Consider the following 17871-nt stretch of genomic DNA (forward strand, 5'->3'; position numbering starts at 1 on the left):
AAAGATAAGACCCCACTCTGATCCCCTAAGGGGAAAATGAGCATAAATTTCTGGTTGGCAACTAAAGCCAGAACAAACCTGAGGACCCCTGGTTTTTATGCACATTTGCCCTGTGTGAAGGGTGAGGAATCTCTTTCAGCCTGATGGTCAAATTAAATTTCAGAAAAAGTTCTCAATGGCCACATGTCGTGTTTCCAAGCCCTCCCGCCAACGTGCGAGACAATCAAGAGGTCTGCCAAGTAATCCACAAAGCTTTATTCAGCCAATAAACATCTCTTTGCACCACAAGAGTGTTTAAACCCTAGGAACTTTCTTCTAGGCTAATACTTGGCTAAGCTAAGTGAGACAATTGTCCTTTCAACAAAAGGGAAAGCCTTTTCCTAAGCTCCCTTTAACTTCAAGGAGGATTCCTTGGGGATACTTGGCTCAGCAATACTACAAATGAGAAGGATCTTGGAATTGTTGTAGATCACAAACTGAATATGAGCCAACAGCACCACACTTCAAGAAGGATGCAGACAAGCTGGAGCATGTTCAGAGGAGGGCAACCAGGATGATCAGGGTTCTGGAAACAAAGCCCTATGAAGAGAGACTGAAAGAACTGGGCATGGTTAGCCTGGAGAAGAGAAGATTGAGGGGAGACATGATAGCACTCTTCAAATACTTGAAAGGTTGTCACGCAGAGGAAGACCAGGATCTCTTCTTGATCCTTCCAGAGTGCAGGACACGGAATAACGGGCTCAAGTTACAGGAAGCCAGATTCTGGCTGGACATCAGGAAAAACCTCCTGACTGTTAGAGCAGTATGACAATGGAACCATTTACCTAGGGAGGTCGTGGGCTCTCCCACACTAGAGGCCTTCAAGAGGCAGCTGGACAACCATCTGTCAGGGATGCTTTAGGGTGGATTCCTGCACTTAGCAGGGGGTTGGACTCGATGGCCTTGTAGGCCCCTTCCAACTCTACTATTCTATGATTCCTCTGAAGAAGCCTTCGGTGAGAAGCTAGCCCAGCCAATCACCTCTCTCCTTCTTTTAGCTCTGCCCTTTTGAGTCTGTGGCAGACTCTAGGATCAGCCCACGTTGAAGTCCCCTCCTCCTCTGAAGATTGCTGATTTCCCACAGACTGGGAGTTGTTAATATCTTCACTGATAAGACCTGGTGAAGGTTCATCACCAGCTGTTGAATAGCCTGTGAGAATCACCTCCACCACTTCCCATGTAGGCTGGAACCTTTCTGGCCTTGTCTCTTCTGCTTCAGAATCTGATTCTGATTGATAGCCTGAAACTCCTTCCTCCACCCCAAGGGGAACAGGCCTGATTACGACACCACGCTCCAGTGGTGGGTGGGGCCAAAGGCAAAAGGGGCGGTGCTAAAGGCAAAAGAGGAAGGTCCAAAAATACAAAAATAAATGCATGTTGTATCTAAAAATACTTATTGCCAGTAACTCAGGAGATGCATTTCAACCTTTTTGAATCCAGGGGAAAATGGCACAAAAGCTGTAAAACAACCACATGACTGGTGGTTGTGGGTGGAGCCAGTGGAAGTGGGTATGGGCCAAATTGAGACTCCAGTGGGGACAGATTCATTTATTTGAGGGAGGTTATCTGAGATGTACCTTTATTTCCTTCACTTTGCTATTTATTGGTTTTAGATTACATTTCCAAACTAAATTGTATCTGGAAGGACGTGCGGGCAAGAATGGGGGAAACGTCCCCTCTCCCATATATATATAAAATTGTGCAGTACTAGCGGAGTTTTTTTGTGAGACCATCAAGCAGTTGCTCATGGAGGTTGTCATGCTGTTGTCCTGCAGAGTTGCAAATCTTCTTCCATCCAAAACCACCAATCATGTGGTCGGTTTCCAGCTTCTGTGCAGATTTCTTTCTCCCACATTTAAAAGGTTTTAATGTTTCTTGCAGGGCTTATTCACTGGCAATAAATACTTTAAACTGCAATACACTATATATATTTTTAGGGGAGTTCCTCTGGAATTTTTAACAACATAAGAGACGTCAGAGATTACACACTGGACAACCCAAATTACATGCAATAGAACACGCTACAATGCAGGAAACGATTTCAACATTACCATAATAATTCACATCTTTAGTCCAACCTAATTGAAAAGGCTTTTTAAAACTGATTCCCCCAATTCTAAAAAAAGTTTGTTTGAATGATTTAGTGATTTCTCACAAGTTTTCAAACTCTTCCTCAATCAACACAGAATTTGAAGTTTCCCAAGACTGCCAGATCTACACCAAGCAGGATACAACACCTGAAAGTATTTTGAAAATGGTCTAAGGAATGTGTCTTGGGCCCCAACAGTTGTCAATACCTTTCTAAACCGTTAAAAAACAGTAGTGTAGATCCTGTGTTCTTTTTTAGCATTTCTCAATAAATTTGCTACTAATTCAACGTCGATTTTCGTCATAGCCCAATTTAAAAATCTTGAACTCAATCTTTAAGTGCTATCAACTCTTCTGAAGCAAAGTTTACTCAAGATTGTAATGTGTACACATGCATCGTTTGCAAATAGCCTTGTTTAATCCAGGCTGAAATAGAACTAAAATGGGAAAGAAATTATAAAGAGTATTCATCCCTGTTTCCTACGACAGGGACAAGCTAACCAGTCCAGCATGACCACCTTTTAAAATAATAATAATAATAATAATAATAATAATAATAATAATATTCCATCATAGTTTAACAAATAGAGAAAGCACATAAAGACAGCCCATGTGGTGTAGTGGTTAGAGTGTTGGACTGGAACTCAGGAGATCCAAGTTCTAGTCCCCACTCGGCCATGAAGTTCACTGGGAGACCTTGGGCCAGTCACTGACTCTCAGCCTAACCTACCTCGCAGGGTTGTTGTGAGGGTAAACCAAATGGAGAACAGGAGGAGGACCATAAAAGCCACCCTGGCTTCCTTGCAAAATGAAACAAAGCATTTGCTGCAAAAGGGTTAGCAGCCTAACCATGGCTTAGCACGTTGTCTGAACAGGGTCATTAATAAATAAAAATACTCAGATCGCTGAACAATTAGGGCATAACTGACCTCTGTTCTGTGTTCTTGAGCATGCACTCCTGCTGAAGAGCATAAGAAGGGCTGGGGTGGATTGGTTCAGGGTCCATCTAATCCAGCATTCTCTGCAAGACTTCATGCAACCACTAGACACTAGGTGGCCCATAGTGATGCTGAACGTGGTATGGACGAGTCACTGCTGCCCTCCCCTCCCCTCAGGTACCAACATTTCAACATAGCCTTTTTGCTTTGTTTCAAAGAATTCAGTGATATCACACAGAGAGAGAGAGAGAGAGAGAGAATTAGCAGGACAATACAGCCAAGAATTTGGGATGCTGTCTAAAACCTTCTGAGTGCCACAATATTAGCTCACAGATATGCCTCTTCAGAATTCATTGTAATCTGCTAGCAGGAGAGGGTGTTGAATGACTCAGATGAATGTAGTTCGGAGTAAACAAACATGTAAATCATATTTGGCTCCAGAGTGAAAGAGAGCGGGAGCTCAGAGAGTGGACGGAGGCAGCGTTCAGAGACAAGGCAATTGCAATAATTTGATCTCCAAATGTCTGTCCATTTCAGAAGAGCTGAACCTCACCATATAAAATTAGGGGGCAGGTGCCCACCCCTATCGTCACTTTTGTTTACAATAGGGAAGATGGTCCATATGATTCTAAGCTAGTATTTGTGATTCTCAGCCGCAAATCCATGCACATTCTTGCCCATGTTTGAATCCTTGGCTTTGGATAAGGATGAATCTGCTGCCTATCCCAATTCTACTTTGGATGGACCCTTATTCACTTCAATCAGTAGAGGAAGAGCCAAGTCCAGACTGGTCTCGAGATGCTCCATGTCATTCACACAACATGTTGTTTATTGAATCATGGGTTAGCATGTTTATATTTATTTATTACATTTATATACCACCACACAGCCGAAGCTCTCTGGGCGGTTTGAATCCAGGACAGCTTGTTAACCATGCAGTGTGGCTTAAATACAGGAAGCCAGATTCTGGCTGGACATCAGGAAAAACTTCCTGACTGTTAGAGCAGTATGACAATGGAACCAGTTACCTAGGGAGGTTGTGGGCACTCCCACACTAGAGGCCTTCAAGAGGCAGCTGGACAACCGCCTGTCAGGGATGCTTTAAGGTGGATGCCTGCATTGAGCAGGGGGTTGGACTCAATGGCCTTAGAGGCACCTTCCAACTATGATTCTATGATTCTAATTTGCTGAACAACACAATAACTAACCATGGGTTCTCAAGGTGGCCTTTTTTTTGAGACAAATAAGCCACACTGCATGGTTAAAAAGCCACCCTGTGGAAAATGTCCTGGCTTCAGACAATATAAAAGTCCACAGTTCAACAAACAACCCATGGTTGAACAACAACCCATACTCAACTACTGAGTGTGGGTTAGCGTGTTGTGTGAACCCCATCTCTGAGTCCATAATGTATGTCCATTGCCATATCCTAGACTTGGTGTATCACACCATGCCTCTCCAGCCTGGTGATCTCCAGATGTTTTGGGCCCCAACTCTCATCAGCCCTAGCTAGAAGGGCCAATGGTCAGGAATGCAAGGACTTGTAGTCCAAAAACATCTGGGAGGCACCATGTTGGGGAAGGCTGGGCTACACTGTCACAAGTTGGCTGTTGTATACCAGAAAATAAGTCCATGTCAGGCCTTAGCTACACTCAGAGACAGACCAGTATTGGAACTCCAGTTTTGGTATGGGTGAATCAAGGTCCACATTGGTGGATGACATGGTCGAGGATTGGCAATGGGTCAGATTCCAGACCACACAAATAAGGACCAAGGGCCAGAGGCAGGATGAGCTGGTGGTCAGATATCAGAACAGGTAGGCAAGGCAAGAGATGGTGCATGAAGAGGTCTGCATTGCTACTTAGTGCAGCGAGTTGCTCAGACTGAAGAACCAAACTTGAAACAACAGTATATAGAATCAGCCGCCTCTTTGCTTCCTTGAGGCAGCTGGTCTGGCTGAACTCATGAGCTGCAGTACCCTTTCTGACCATTATGTGGGGGGTGCTGCAGTACAGAGGAGATCAGGTTGGTAACATCTCCAGCCTCTGAGCTGCCTTGGTGGCATAAACAGTTGCTGCCCTTGAGTCCTTTGATGTCTTAAAGTGCAGCTAGGGAGGGGATGGAACTGGCCACCACTGGGATCCAAGACAGACCTGTGGCTTTCATTGGGGGAGTGCCATGACTCTCTTGGGGGAGATTTGGTCTTGGGGAGGCTGGTGACACTCATTTCAGTGGGGCTGTGAATCCATTCTGGGTTAAAGCCAGGACCAGTCAGAACTCTAAAGGTGCTATCCCTGTTTTGAGGATAGGGTTCAGCACCTTGGATGGTTCCCTTAGAGTTCTGCCCCAAACTCAGAATGGATTTCAGCCCCATTGAAATCATAGCCACCAGCCTCTGCTGCTGCAGCGTAGATGCCCTCAAGGAACAGGCCCTACTCAAGATGGCCCTGATCGTTCAGGGTTGACACCTTATTTATTATTTTATTTTATTTTATATATTACGTTTTTATACCACCCAATAGCCGAAGCTCTCTGGGCGGTTCGCAAAAATTAAAACCATAATAAAACAACCGTCTAAAAACACAAATACAAAATACAGTATAAAAAGCACAACCAGGATAAAACCACGCAGCAAAAATTGATATAAGATTAAAATACAGAATTAGAACAGTAAAATTTAAATTTAAGTTAAAATTAAGTGTTAAAGTACTGAGAGAATAAAAAGGTCTTCAGCTGGCGAAGAAAGGAGTACAGCGTAGGCGCCAGGCGGACCTCTCTGGGGAGCTCTTTCCACAGCCGGGGTGCCACAGCGGAGAAGGCCCTGCTCCTAGTAGCCACCTGCCTCACTTCCTTTGGCAGGGGCTCACGGAGAAGGGCCCCTGTGGATGATCTTACGGTCCGGGCAGGTACATATGGGAGGAGGCGTTCCTTCAAATAACCTTCAGATCTGCCTCCTCTAGAGGCAGAGGGCTTAGCTTCTGAGGCAGAGGTTAAAGCTGAGCGACCACCTAGCTGGTGAGAGTGTTCATCACCTCAAAAGGCAGGCCAGTAGGGCTCCTATAGGAAGATGTGCCTGGCTACCAAAGAGGACTCCTCAGGAGGAAGGAACTCCTCAGGAGCAAAGCTTATAACATGATGCAGCTGAGTCCTGGGTGAGCTTTGGTGGCTCCAGCAATATCAAGTCTCACTTGTAACTTGAGAGCTACTGGAATTGTCTGATTTTAGGTTTGGCTGCTGTAACTTGTTTCCTCCTTTACCTTGTGTTTGGCTCTCTATGCTACTGACCCCTGAACCTCTACCTGATTGTACTTTTGGACTGCATTTCTACTTGATTGATCTCCTGGCTTTTAACTTTGGCTGCTGCTCAGACATCACTTTGGAAAGTTCCTGGTAAAACTGTGCTTGAATCAGTCAAAACTGCTAGATTGACTGATATATTGTATTTGCTTAGCAAAGAGCCAGAACTCAGAGAAGGACAGAGTAAGCATCTCCTGAACATTCCCAGGACTCACTGCTTCCAAATTCTGCTCCATAAATTTAGGTAGTGGGCAGGGATTGGAAGCTTACTTTTGCTCTTTTCACTGTTCAATCATACAAAGTGGTGTTCTGGTGCAGTTGCCAAGACATCCTTAAATATGGAATTGGACTGAAGCAAGTGATAGAAATCACAGGATGGCCACACACTTGGTTCTTGCATGTTCATCCCCCCTCTCTATTCTAGGTTGAAATGCCTCCCCTAAGGCTTAGAGCTTCTCTACATGAGCAATTTATTGCATGCTAATGATTAGCCACTCACGAAAGTCTGCAGGCCCTTTACACGACGTTGTCAACAACCAGGGTGTCTCCTGTGTCTTCTGATGGTAATCTTGCTTTAAAAAAGATCAGAGATAATGCACTATTTAAAATTCCTGCGGGATATCCCCTGTGTGTAAAGTCGGCATTGTACTACAATACCGCCACTAGATGGCACCATTTCACTGAACTTTATGGAGCATCACCCGGAGGGGAAGTTTTCATTTACAAATCATGTGGTTGCTATTGGTCTCCGTCTAAAGATGCCCATAGTAAATGTGGAAACACCTGAGGGGAGTGGAGGAAAGCCTGGTAAGGATGTGTTTGTTTTCCTTAACACAGAAACCCCTATGTTTTGGCAGTAAGAGGTCTAAGCTAAAATAGCTGGTATTTTCAGTATTTTAGCCTCACATCCTTTTGCTTTGGCCGTGCCCATCACTGGAATTAATTCTCCAAAACTAAATTCAGCCTTTGGGCCGAAAGAGGTTTGGCTCCTATGTGCTAGATCAGCCTTCCTCAATCTGGGGCACTCCAGATGTGTTGGACTGCAGCTGGCTGGGGCATTCTGGGAGTTGTAGTCTAACACATCTGGAGTGCCCCAGGTTGAGGAAGGCTGTGCTAGATGCTAAATGGCTTCCATAAATCATAACATTAAATTTCAGGATGAATTTCAGGCCTTATTTTCTTGGAGCAACATTTATTTATTTCTAACAGGATCCATATCTTATTCTATCAGCTAGCGAAGAAAGGGGACTTGTGCTTTCCAATTTCCACTCCAGCCATATTCATGCATCAATCAAAAGACAGCCCAAATGATTTTACAGTTTGGGGAAACTACACCTTTAATTAATCCAAGTAAAACTGTCAGTAGGGTAAGGTTAATGTTAAATTAGAATATCTCATTTAAAGTATCACTTAGGGCAATCCAATATGGCTTAGTTTTTTTTCACCGTGCTGCTAAAGGTGAATAAAAATGGAACCTGGTGCATTACCCCCTAACTTTACAGGCATAAAATGCCAGACGTGCAGCATTATTATGACTTTTAGCAATCTTGTCTCCATCTCCTGTATAATGTACCTGAGTGTGCCCTACATTGAGTGTGCCCTACAGCCAGGACTGGCTAAAGGGTTAGGGGTGAGAGAAGTCAAAGGGAGAGGACACTCCACAGCCCTTGACGATGTCACTAACGGAGCAATCCTATGCATGTTTAGACAGAAGAAAGTCCTGCATGCCAACAGCCAGCCATGCTGAGAGTTGTAGGACTTTTTTCCTGTCTAAATATGCGTAGGATTGTGCACTAAGGTAACCTTCCCCAATTTGGTGCCTACCGGATGTTTTGGACTTCAGCTCCCATCAACCCCAGCCAGTATGGCCAGGATCCAAAACATATGGATAGTACCAGGTTGGTGTAAGCTGCACTAAGGATTCTGGGATGCTTCCAGCTCACATTGGGACCTGCCATATTGAACACTTTCTAATTGTTTCCAGAGAGGTGATCGTGTTAGACGCTTGCAGCAAAAACAACAGGGACTTATTTCCCTGCCCTGCCTCGACTTCCCCAGGCCACACTTTGTGGGGTGTTGAAAAAGGTTGGCACTTCTCCAACAAAATTCAGTTCCAAATGTGATGGATCACTAGAAAGATCAACTTAAGCTTGTTTTTAAGCTAAATTTGACCCTGCTGCCACTCTGTAGCAGCTACAGAATGCTAAAAGGGTCAGCTTGAGTTATTGAGAGCAAGCTATAGTTGGACCATCTTAGTGCTCTGTAGGACTAAAATGGCTGATCTCCCCCCAATTCATTGATGTGGGGCCCTGGGACCACATGAGACCTGTGGGTATCATGTTGCCCACCTCTGCCTTAAAATATTAAAAAGAAGTCTCTGACAGGAGCACCCAACCTTAAAATCCTTAGAATGAGTGTAGCCAAATGGCATAACCTGGTATGCTGCAGATGTGCTGGACTACAACTCCCATCATTCCTAGCCACCATGTGGGCTGGGAATGATGGGGCTTGTAGTCCATAACCCAGCTTCAACTTTGAGTCTTCAAATGGGAGGAGGACCTTTTGACTACATATAATTTATTTCTCCTCAAAACCTGAATAGCTAGGGTGCATTGATGTGTGTTTAAAATAGTTGATAGTAATTCAAAAACTATGATTAATTATCTGTTTAAAAGATGCAAGCCAAACACATGTTTTCACAATATGGCAAAGTGGTTGTCTTAGGGATTAATTCAACTTAGAGACAAAAAACGGAATGAATCCATTCACAGTTTCACAGCTGAGGCAACACCGTGGTGCCATGAAACAGTAATGCTGTACTTACAGCCGAATTTCGTACACATGAATTGGAAGCGAGGCCCCACTGATTTCAGAGGGGCTTTTGTGTAACAGTGTGCTAGACAGTGAAATGGCACTGGGGGCCCTCTGTCCAAGCAGTGTTGGGGCCAGATGGCTGCTGTACGTGTAGGGGTTTGCAGTCTCATGCTAGCCGTTCATTAACCTCTGGCACATCTAAAATGCATCCTGTAGAAATGGTAGAATACAGCTCAGCTACTGAAGACCCCAGGGCCAAAATGCCCTACTGAGGAGCTTATGCTCACTTTCCAGTTGCCAACCCAGATGAGTAGGGAAGGAGTAGTGGCTACGCAAAGAGGACTTGTTGTTAAGGTCCACGTTGATGATGGGAGCATGGTGAGCAGAACCTTGGTGAAGCAGCCCACCTTTTTAAAAGCCACAACATGGATTCCAACTGTCAGGGAGAAGCTAGGGCATCGACAGACACATAATCCGGCAACAGTCTGAGCTGCAGAGCCAGCGTGAAGGGTAGACACAGTGGGGCTCTTGCCAAGGGCTCACACCCCAGCAGGGGCCGACTAACAAGAGCTGCCTGGACTTGCGCCTCCTCTTCACTGCTGTGACTTGTTCTTTCACCTGCCCCTTGCTCTGGCCCAGACAATGGTGGTTGTGAGAAGGAAGAGCAGAAGGTGCCACTCCCGGGCTGCGTTCGGACAACACAACAGTCCATGGTGGGTTAATAGTCAACGATTATTGATTATTGAGGGAGTACTGCCCTCACAACATGTTCCTACACAACCGTGGAGTGGTTGGGGCTGGCATTGAGTGGACTAATAGTCAACCCGGCGTTTGACTGACAAAGCCCTCTCCCTGCCCACCCTCCTCCTTCAGTCTTCCTGGTGCTATCCCAGCAACCTCTGCAAGTTGTGCAGACTGTAGCAGAGCCGCCAGCACAATTTCGGCCACTCTTGCCCGGGAACTCTGTAGCCAGCCGAGATAGTCAACTCAACCCTGCAAAATAGTGCACTGGGCCCGACAGACAACACACTAACCAACAGTTGTGCGAATAGTCAACTCTTCAAGAAGGGAGCCTAGAAACTTGCATTTAAAAACGAGGCAGTGGTCTGGGGTATCCCTGACAGGTGAGGACCCTGCAACCCTCTCTCCTTCCCTGGCTTCAGCGGGTTCAGAACGGTCTGAAGCGATTCAGACTGTTCTGAAGCTCTAGACCCAGGTAAGTGGGGGGAGGGGGGTTTACCTGCTGCAGCCACCACCACTGCCACAGTCTGTGGGACGATGGCGGCGGAGCCAGGTAAGGGGGGAGGGGGGCTTACCTGCGTCTGTAGCAGTCTGGGTGGCGGCTTCAACTGCGGTCCAGGCCTCAAGCTGGAAGCAGGCCGTGGCCTGCTTCTGGCTTGAGGCCTGGGCCGCAGTTGAAGCCACTGTCCGGACCGCTACGGAAGCAGGTTAAGGGGCCATGGGGGAGGGGGGCTTACCTGGTGCCACCGCTGCAGTCTGTATCAATAGGTAGACCATATGGCGACAAAGGCAGCAACGGGTAAGTGGGGGAGTGGGGGCTTACCTGGCTCCGCCGCCTGCTGCCGCCACAGTCTGTGCGGTGGCAGACGGCGGAGCCAGGTAAGGGGGAGGGGACTTATTTGCCCCCCATTTTGTTCCCCCTTCTCCACTTATGTGCCTACGCCGCCTGCCGCTGAGGCAAGTAAGTGGGAAAGTGGGGGCAAAATATCGATCTGGACCGCCGGATCTCACTCCGGATCCGGTTCTGGAGCGGATTGGAGGAGGTCCGGATCGACCCGAAGTGGTTCGGGGAGTGGGTGCGCAGCCCTAATTCATACTATAGAAATAACTGATAAAACATCAAAATGAAATGATGACCTGACCAAACAACAAGTGAAAAGATATTTCAAGCAGGATAATAATAATAATGAATTCTTAGAGGCGGTAATGGGCTGGATGAGGAAAAACAAACTGAAGCTGAATGCAGACAAGACGGAGGTGCTTGCTGTCAAAGGCCAGAATCTGGGTTTGGAGGTGTGTCAACCGGTTCTGGATGGGGCTACACTTCCCCTGAAAGACTGTGTTCGCAGTTTGGGGGTGCTCCTGGATCCGTCGCTCCAAATGACAGCCCAGATAGATGTGACGGCGAGGAGTGCCTGCTATAAGCTTCGGCTGATCCGCCCCTTCCTGGAGTCGGAAGACCTAAAGACTGTAGTGCAAGTGCTGATAACCTCAAGGCTTGACTTCTGCAATGTCTGACTTGTATGTTTTTATATATATTTTTAACTTTTTAAAACCTCTTTGTTAAATAGAGTTTTATATATATATATATATATATATATATATATATATATATATATACACATACACATACTTCTGCAATGCGCTCTACATAGGGCTACCATTGTACCTAGTTCGGAAACTTCAACTAGTTCAAAATATGGCAGCCAGGCTGGTCACCTGTACACCTAGGGGTGACCATATTACACCACTTTTAAAATCTCTTCACTGGCTGCTGATTAGTTTCCGGGCAAAGTATAAAGTGTTGGTTATCAACTTTAAAAGCCCTACATGGTTTGAGTCCAGGCTATCTGCGGGAACGCCTTTTCCCGTACAATCCGCCCTGCACACTCAGGTCATCTGGGAAGAACTTCCTTCAGCCAGCCAAAACTAGGTTGACAGGTATTACCCAGAGGACCTTTTCCTCTGCTGCTCCCAAACTGTGGAATGGCCTGCCAGAGGAGATTCATCAATTGAACAGTCTTTTAGTTTTTAAGAAAGCTATAAAGACTGATGTCTTCTGGCCCTCTCCAGTGGAATTTTAGGATGCCTTTAGGATGTTTTTAGTATGTTTTTAGGAAGTTTTAACAATGTATATTGTGTTTTGATGAATGTTTTATGTGTTTTATGCTGTTGTTGTTCCCTGCCTCGATCAGGATGGAGAGGCGGGTTAGAAATTTTTTAAAATAAATAAATAAAGGGTAATACTACTACTACTGCTACTACTTATAATAATCCCATGCAGCAGCAAATCAGGAAGTCAGACTGTTCACATGATATAAATCAATTCAGCCCAAAGATGCGTAGGATTGGACTGCATGCATGTGAATTTCCTCTTCCGCTGCCTGTCCTCAGATATGTCAGGCGGGAGGGCTTGGAAGGCGAGGGGTGGCTGGTACAGATCAATGCTTCACAAGTTCCTAGTGGTTTATAATATTTAAAGGGAGCAGAAAATCATCACATCCAAGCTCCCAGAGGTTTCTTATTTATCAACCTTATATGAGGTTAACTCATATAATCTCATACATATCCAAGGGAGTTCTTCTAAACTCAGTAGACTTTAACAGAGCAGAATTGATCCCAAGAGGCTCAGTTCCACTTTGATTAGCATCAGTGCAAATTGGGAGTAGCAACTGGTCAGATTTTAATGGGGTTTTTTCACCAGTATTCAAGAAAAGAGCACCCAATCTCATGCAATTAAACAGTTTAGCCCCTTTGTAGTCAGACTGATGAAAAGAATCCATATTCATCTTGCTGTACGTTTTATGAGCAGCTTTAAAAAGAGAGGGGAAAAAAAAAAAACAAGACGCGGAAAATGGGCAGTCAAATTAGCTTGAAATGTTTTATTGAACAGCGTTCTCTGCTAAATGTGTGCAGACTCATAATTAGCAGGCTTTTTGAAATGGATTTATTTGAAATCTAGCAGCCAACAATCAGATAAAACTATCTCTCTCCCAGGATTTGTATTTTGGTCAGATTAGAGTGGTGGTTAAAGGGAAACAGTTCATGAATTGAATGTTTCATATAACTGTAGAAGAGCCATCAAGTGGAATCCTGTCTGTAACCTCAAGCGTCTGATCTTCTTGTTCATATATAACTAACTGTAAAAAAAAGAAAAAGAAAATATCAAACAGGAAAAAGCAAATGTATGTGTTTAATAGATCACCCTCACCCACCGGAAGCTGGTGACTCAGATTTCAGAGGGACTGTAAATCCGCTCTGGGTTTTAGTCAGAACTAGAGGGAATGATCTACCTTTGTGCTTTGTAAGGCCATTTGTCTCTATATGCAATTGACTAGGGCCTGATCTTCACCTGCAGCCCTTTTGCAACACAAGAGGAATGCTTCCAAATTTCTCCTGTTTCTACGATTGGCGCTCAAGGGACACACACAACCGATATTTACCGTAATTACAGGAGTGCCATTGTGGGAGCACGTGTGCCCTGTTATGGTGCTTGCACATGTCTATCAGTATCTGAAGGAACTCCTCCTCCCGTATGTACCTGCCCGGACCCTAAGGTCATCCTCAGGGGTCCTTCTCCGCGAGCCCCTGCCAAAGGAAGTGAGGCAGGTGGCTACCAGGAGGAGGGCCTTCTCTGCTGTGGCACCCCGGCTGTGGAATGAGCTCCCTAAGGAGGTCTGCTTGGCACCTACGTTATATGCTTTTAGATGCCAGGTGAAGACCTTTTTATTCTCCCAGCATTTTAACAGTCTATAAATAAATTTTAACTCAGTGTTTTAAATTTGTAATTTTGCATTGCTGCTGTTTTTATCTGGTTAAGCTTTTATATTGTATTTTATATTGTGGTTTTATACTGTTGTTTTATACTTTGAATGTTTTTAATTTTTGTGAACTGTCCAGAGAGCTCCGGCTATTGGGCGGTATAGAAATGTAATAAATAAATAAATAAATAGAAGTGGGCAGGGCTAGGGAGATGGGTACGGGGCAGAGGGGTTTTTTAATTACTTGTGAGGGATGTGCATTAGCGCAGATGTGCAGCAACACATGGGGGGATATGAACTTTGTTGAATATGCACTCCTGTGTAGAGATATTTTTGTATTTTAAAGAAACCACACAAGCATACTCGGCGATAAAACACACCGATACTCATCCAAACATGTGGCAAAAATGGCGGACAGGTCCATGCCTCCGATGCTCATGCACACGCCCCTCACAGCTGATTGGCTATTCACTGAGCCCGGAACTCACCCAAACAGCAACAGTTTCACAAAGGGGGGGGGGCATAGCACAAACATACTTCTGGAAGCAAGAGAGCCAGAAAAAACAGACAAAAATGTATTCCCTGTTTTCAAATATGCATCTATACATATAACTTATCCCATGCAATTTGTATGCAGTTTTGTGTCCCCTTTTGTCCTGGTAATAAGTGGTGGCCACGCTACGTGAGCCCACAGGTAATTGCCAAAGTCTTCTAGGAAGCTCAATTTGGCAGCTTCAGGTAAGTTTCAACCTAATTTATCTCCAGCATTTGCCAAATCTCAAGGTTTGACCAGTAGTGCTGGAGTTTTAGCCTTCTCCTTCTCCTCCTCTTCCTCCTCCTCCTCCTCGTCTTCCTCCTAGGCATGGGTATTGCTAGGCCTGGACCTACCATCCCTGGCCCCAGATGTATATACCAGGATCTATTTCCAAAAGCCCTGAGTGTCTACTGGTGCCAATGGAAGATTATTTTCTCAGCTTAATTGCCAGGCTAGGGAGGGAAGGGTTAACTCCAGCTTCTCCACATGCTGTAACTCCGCCTCCTCCCCAAATCTTTCCCTGCACAGCAATTAAGCTTACCAAAACGAAAACAAAACAAAACACCTCTTTCCGTTGGTCTTGGATGATCTGAAGCAGGGTGCAAATAAATTGAAGAACGTTACGTTGCTTGAGATTATCCGGATGAGAAATTTATGGCCGGCTTTGCCTCCTGTGAATTTTAAATAAATCCTAGTAATTATTTCTACATTTGTGTATATAGATATCCATCAATATATGCAAATTTTATGCAGACATGTGTCCTATGGGCATGGATACCAAATCTTTTGAGTGCTTAATAATGCCCCTGTTCCCCGGAAAGGACTAATATTGCAGGGTGTAGGGCAGGAATCAAGCTATTTTTGCACAGGATTCAAACCCCACCCACCCCGGTAGTCTTTCCCCAGTCTAACATTTAAATCACTCCCTGCCTTTTGCAGCATTTTCTTTCAAACCCCCCCCCCCCAAATCTCTTTCTATGTGTCTACAGCAACCGAAAGCTAAATTCTAACTCAGGCATTATCAGTCTGTTCTGAAAACATATATATAAAAATAGGGTGATGATTCTGCACTGTAGAAATCAGATCAAATTAGAGGTTTGAGATCTCTTCCTATAGGTTGCCAACTATTACTAGGCTTCACCCTCTGCTCAACCAGGCACCACCCATGAGATCACAGGCTCCACCCTCCAAGGCACACAGTCAGCCATGGAAGATCTGGCAACCCTACCAACCTTGCAGGGGTGCTGTAAGGATAACGTTGGATCGCTCCATTGATATTAATCTGGGCTCCCTTGTAAATAAGGTTGATGAGGCAGATCTATGCAAACATGAAGCCATGAAAAGCAGCTAGGATACGAATGGAGATTAAACAAAACACACACAAGCAAATACCTCTTTCCGACTGCCACTAGTCTAACGGGAGTCCAACAGGACCACATACATAAATACATTAAGGGCGCAATCCTAGTCAGAAGTAAGTCCTACATCTTCCAGCATATTGGGAGTTGTAGGACTTGTTTCTTACTAAACATGCATAGGATTTTTTTTATTTATTTATTACATTTTTATACCACCCAATAGCCGAAGCTCTCTGGGCGGTTCACAAAAATTAAAACCATAATAAAACAACCAACAGTCTAAAAACACAAATACAAAATACAGTATAAAAAGCACCTTAATGCCTGTGTGGCAACTCATGCAGCCATCCATCAATTTCCATCGTATTATAAAAACAAAACAAAGCATATATTATTACATTTATATCCCCTTTTTTCCACTTGCAAGGAACCCAAGGTGGCTTACACGTTCCTGCTACCTATACGCTTCTGAGCCCAATTCAAGGTGCTGGTTTTAACCTATAAATCCCTACATAGCTTGGGACCACAATACCTGATGGAACGCCTCTCCCAACATGAACTTACCCGTACACTGCGCTCAACATCTAAGGTCCTCCTCCGAGTGCCTACTCCGAGGGAAGCTCAGAGGATGGCAACAAGGGAGAAGGCCTTTTCAGTGGTGCCCCCCCAATTATGGAATAATCTCCCTGATGAGGCTCGCCTAGCGCCAACATTGTTATCTTTTCGGCACCAGGTCAAGACTTTTCTCTTTTCCCAGGCATTTAACAGCATTTAACAACACTAAGTTTGTTTGTTTTTTAACGGACCCCACAACTGTTGTTTTTAAATGGATACCGCTGATTTTATACTGTTTATGTTTTTGATGATTTTAAATTTTGTATACTTTTTAATGTTCACTGTTTTTAACTTTTATAAACTGCCCAGAGAGCTTTGGCCAAGGGGCGGTATATAAATGTAATAAATCAAATTAAATCAAATCTCCATGTTGAGGTTACTAACAGCCTCTAGTGTTGGAGAGCCCACAACCTCCCAAGGTCATTGGTTCCATTGTCATACTTCTCTAACAGTCAGGGAGTTTTTCCTGACGTCCAGCCAGAATCTGGTTTCCTGTAACTTGAGCCCATTAGTCTGTGACCTGCACTCTGGGAGGATCAAGAAGGGATCCTGGCCCTCCTCTGTATGACAGCCTTTCAAGTACTTGAAGAGTGCTATCATGTCTCCACTGTGTGATTCCTGATTGGGTGGGATCACCAATGTAACTTTTCTAGGGAAGAAGTAGCAGCCTGGCCAGGCCGGGTGGATGGGGGTGGCACCAAATATCTACATGCCACATGGATGGGAGTGTGCGTATGTGCAACTATCTACTGGCTTCCTAGTTAGTCCGGATGGTAAGCCAGGGGCTGCACATGCATCCAAAGAACAAGAATTCTCCCTGCTCTTTCACCTCTAGATCTTTGTTTAGGTTAATCAGGTCATTAGTCACATTTACCCGTCCAAGGTTCAGTGCTCACTATTTCTTTGATAAGCAAGAAATCACACCACTGATGAATGGAAGGCCTGCTTCCGGGGTACATTTCCTGGGGGAAACCAATGGGAGACAGCAGAGCATAGAAGTGGCCGGACAGATGGGAAGATTCACACATTGAAATTGTGGAGGAGTAAACACCTCGGAGTGCGGATTTTGTTAAAGCTGTTCCGTCGGTTTTTGTGGACTGTCAGGCATCTTTTATTCTGTTGTACGTTCAGAATTGGTTTCTTTTGAAACAGAATTTTGTTCTGCTTGTGCTGATTCTCATAGAATCATAGAATAGCAGAGTTGGAAGGGGCCTACAAGGCCATCAAGTCCAACCCCCTGCTCAATGCAGGAATCCACCCTAAAGCATCCCTGACAGATGGTTGCCCAGCTGCCTCTTGAAGGCCTCTAGGGTGGGAGAGCCCACAGCCTCCCTAGGTAACTGGTTGCATTGTTGTACTGCTCTAACAGTCAGGACGTTTTTCCTGATGTCCAACGAATCTGCCTTCCTGTAACTTGAACCCATTTGTCGAGAAGAGATCCTGGCCCTCCTATATGTGTCAACCTGTGCGATGATCCCACAAATGTGCAGGTGCGCAAATGTGGCTTAATTAAAGCGCACACATGCACTTGTGCAAGAATGCATTAGTGCTCAAGCAAATGAGCACATACCCCCCTCAAAACTGAGAAAGGCCCACAAGTTCACAGAATCCGCATGACTCGGATAAAGCCAGTCTGCGCAGAAACCGCAGGACGAATTTATAGAAATCCGAACTCATTTGAATCT

The 17871-nt window shown here is 45.0% G+C and overlaps 1 protein-coding gene across 1 annotated transcript in view; it reads left to right on the forward strand.

Annotated features, from left to right (window-relative positions):
- The window catches only part of PABIR2 (PABIR family member 2), a 137655-nt gene extending 121141 nt beyond the window's left edge, over positions 1-16514 (forward strand). The window contains exon 11 of the mRNA XM_063141868.1: positions 16500-16514. The gene's annotated coding sequence lies outside the window, so the exon portion shown is untranslated. The remainder of the gene's footprint in view (positions 1-16499) is intronic.
- Positions 16515-17871: the final 1357 nt, after the last annotated feature.

The sequence above is a fragment of the Elgaria multicarinata genome, chromosome 15, assembly GCF_023053635.1.
Source record: "Elgaria multicarinata webbii isolate HBS135686 ecotype San Diego chromosome 15, rElgMul1.1.pri, whole genome shotgun sequence".
NCBI classification, from domain to species: domain Eukaryota; kingdom Metazoa; phylum Chordata; class Lepidosauria; order Squamata; family Anguidae; genus Elgaria; species Elgaria multicarinata.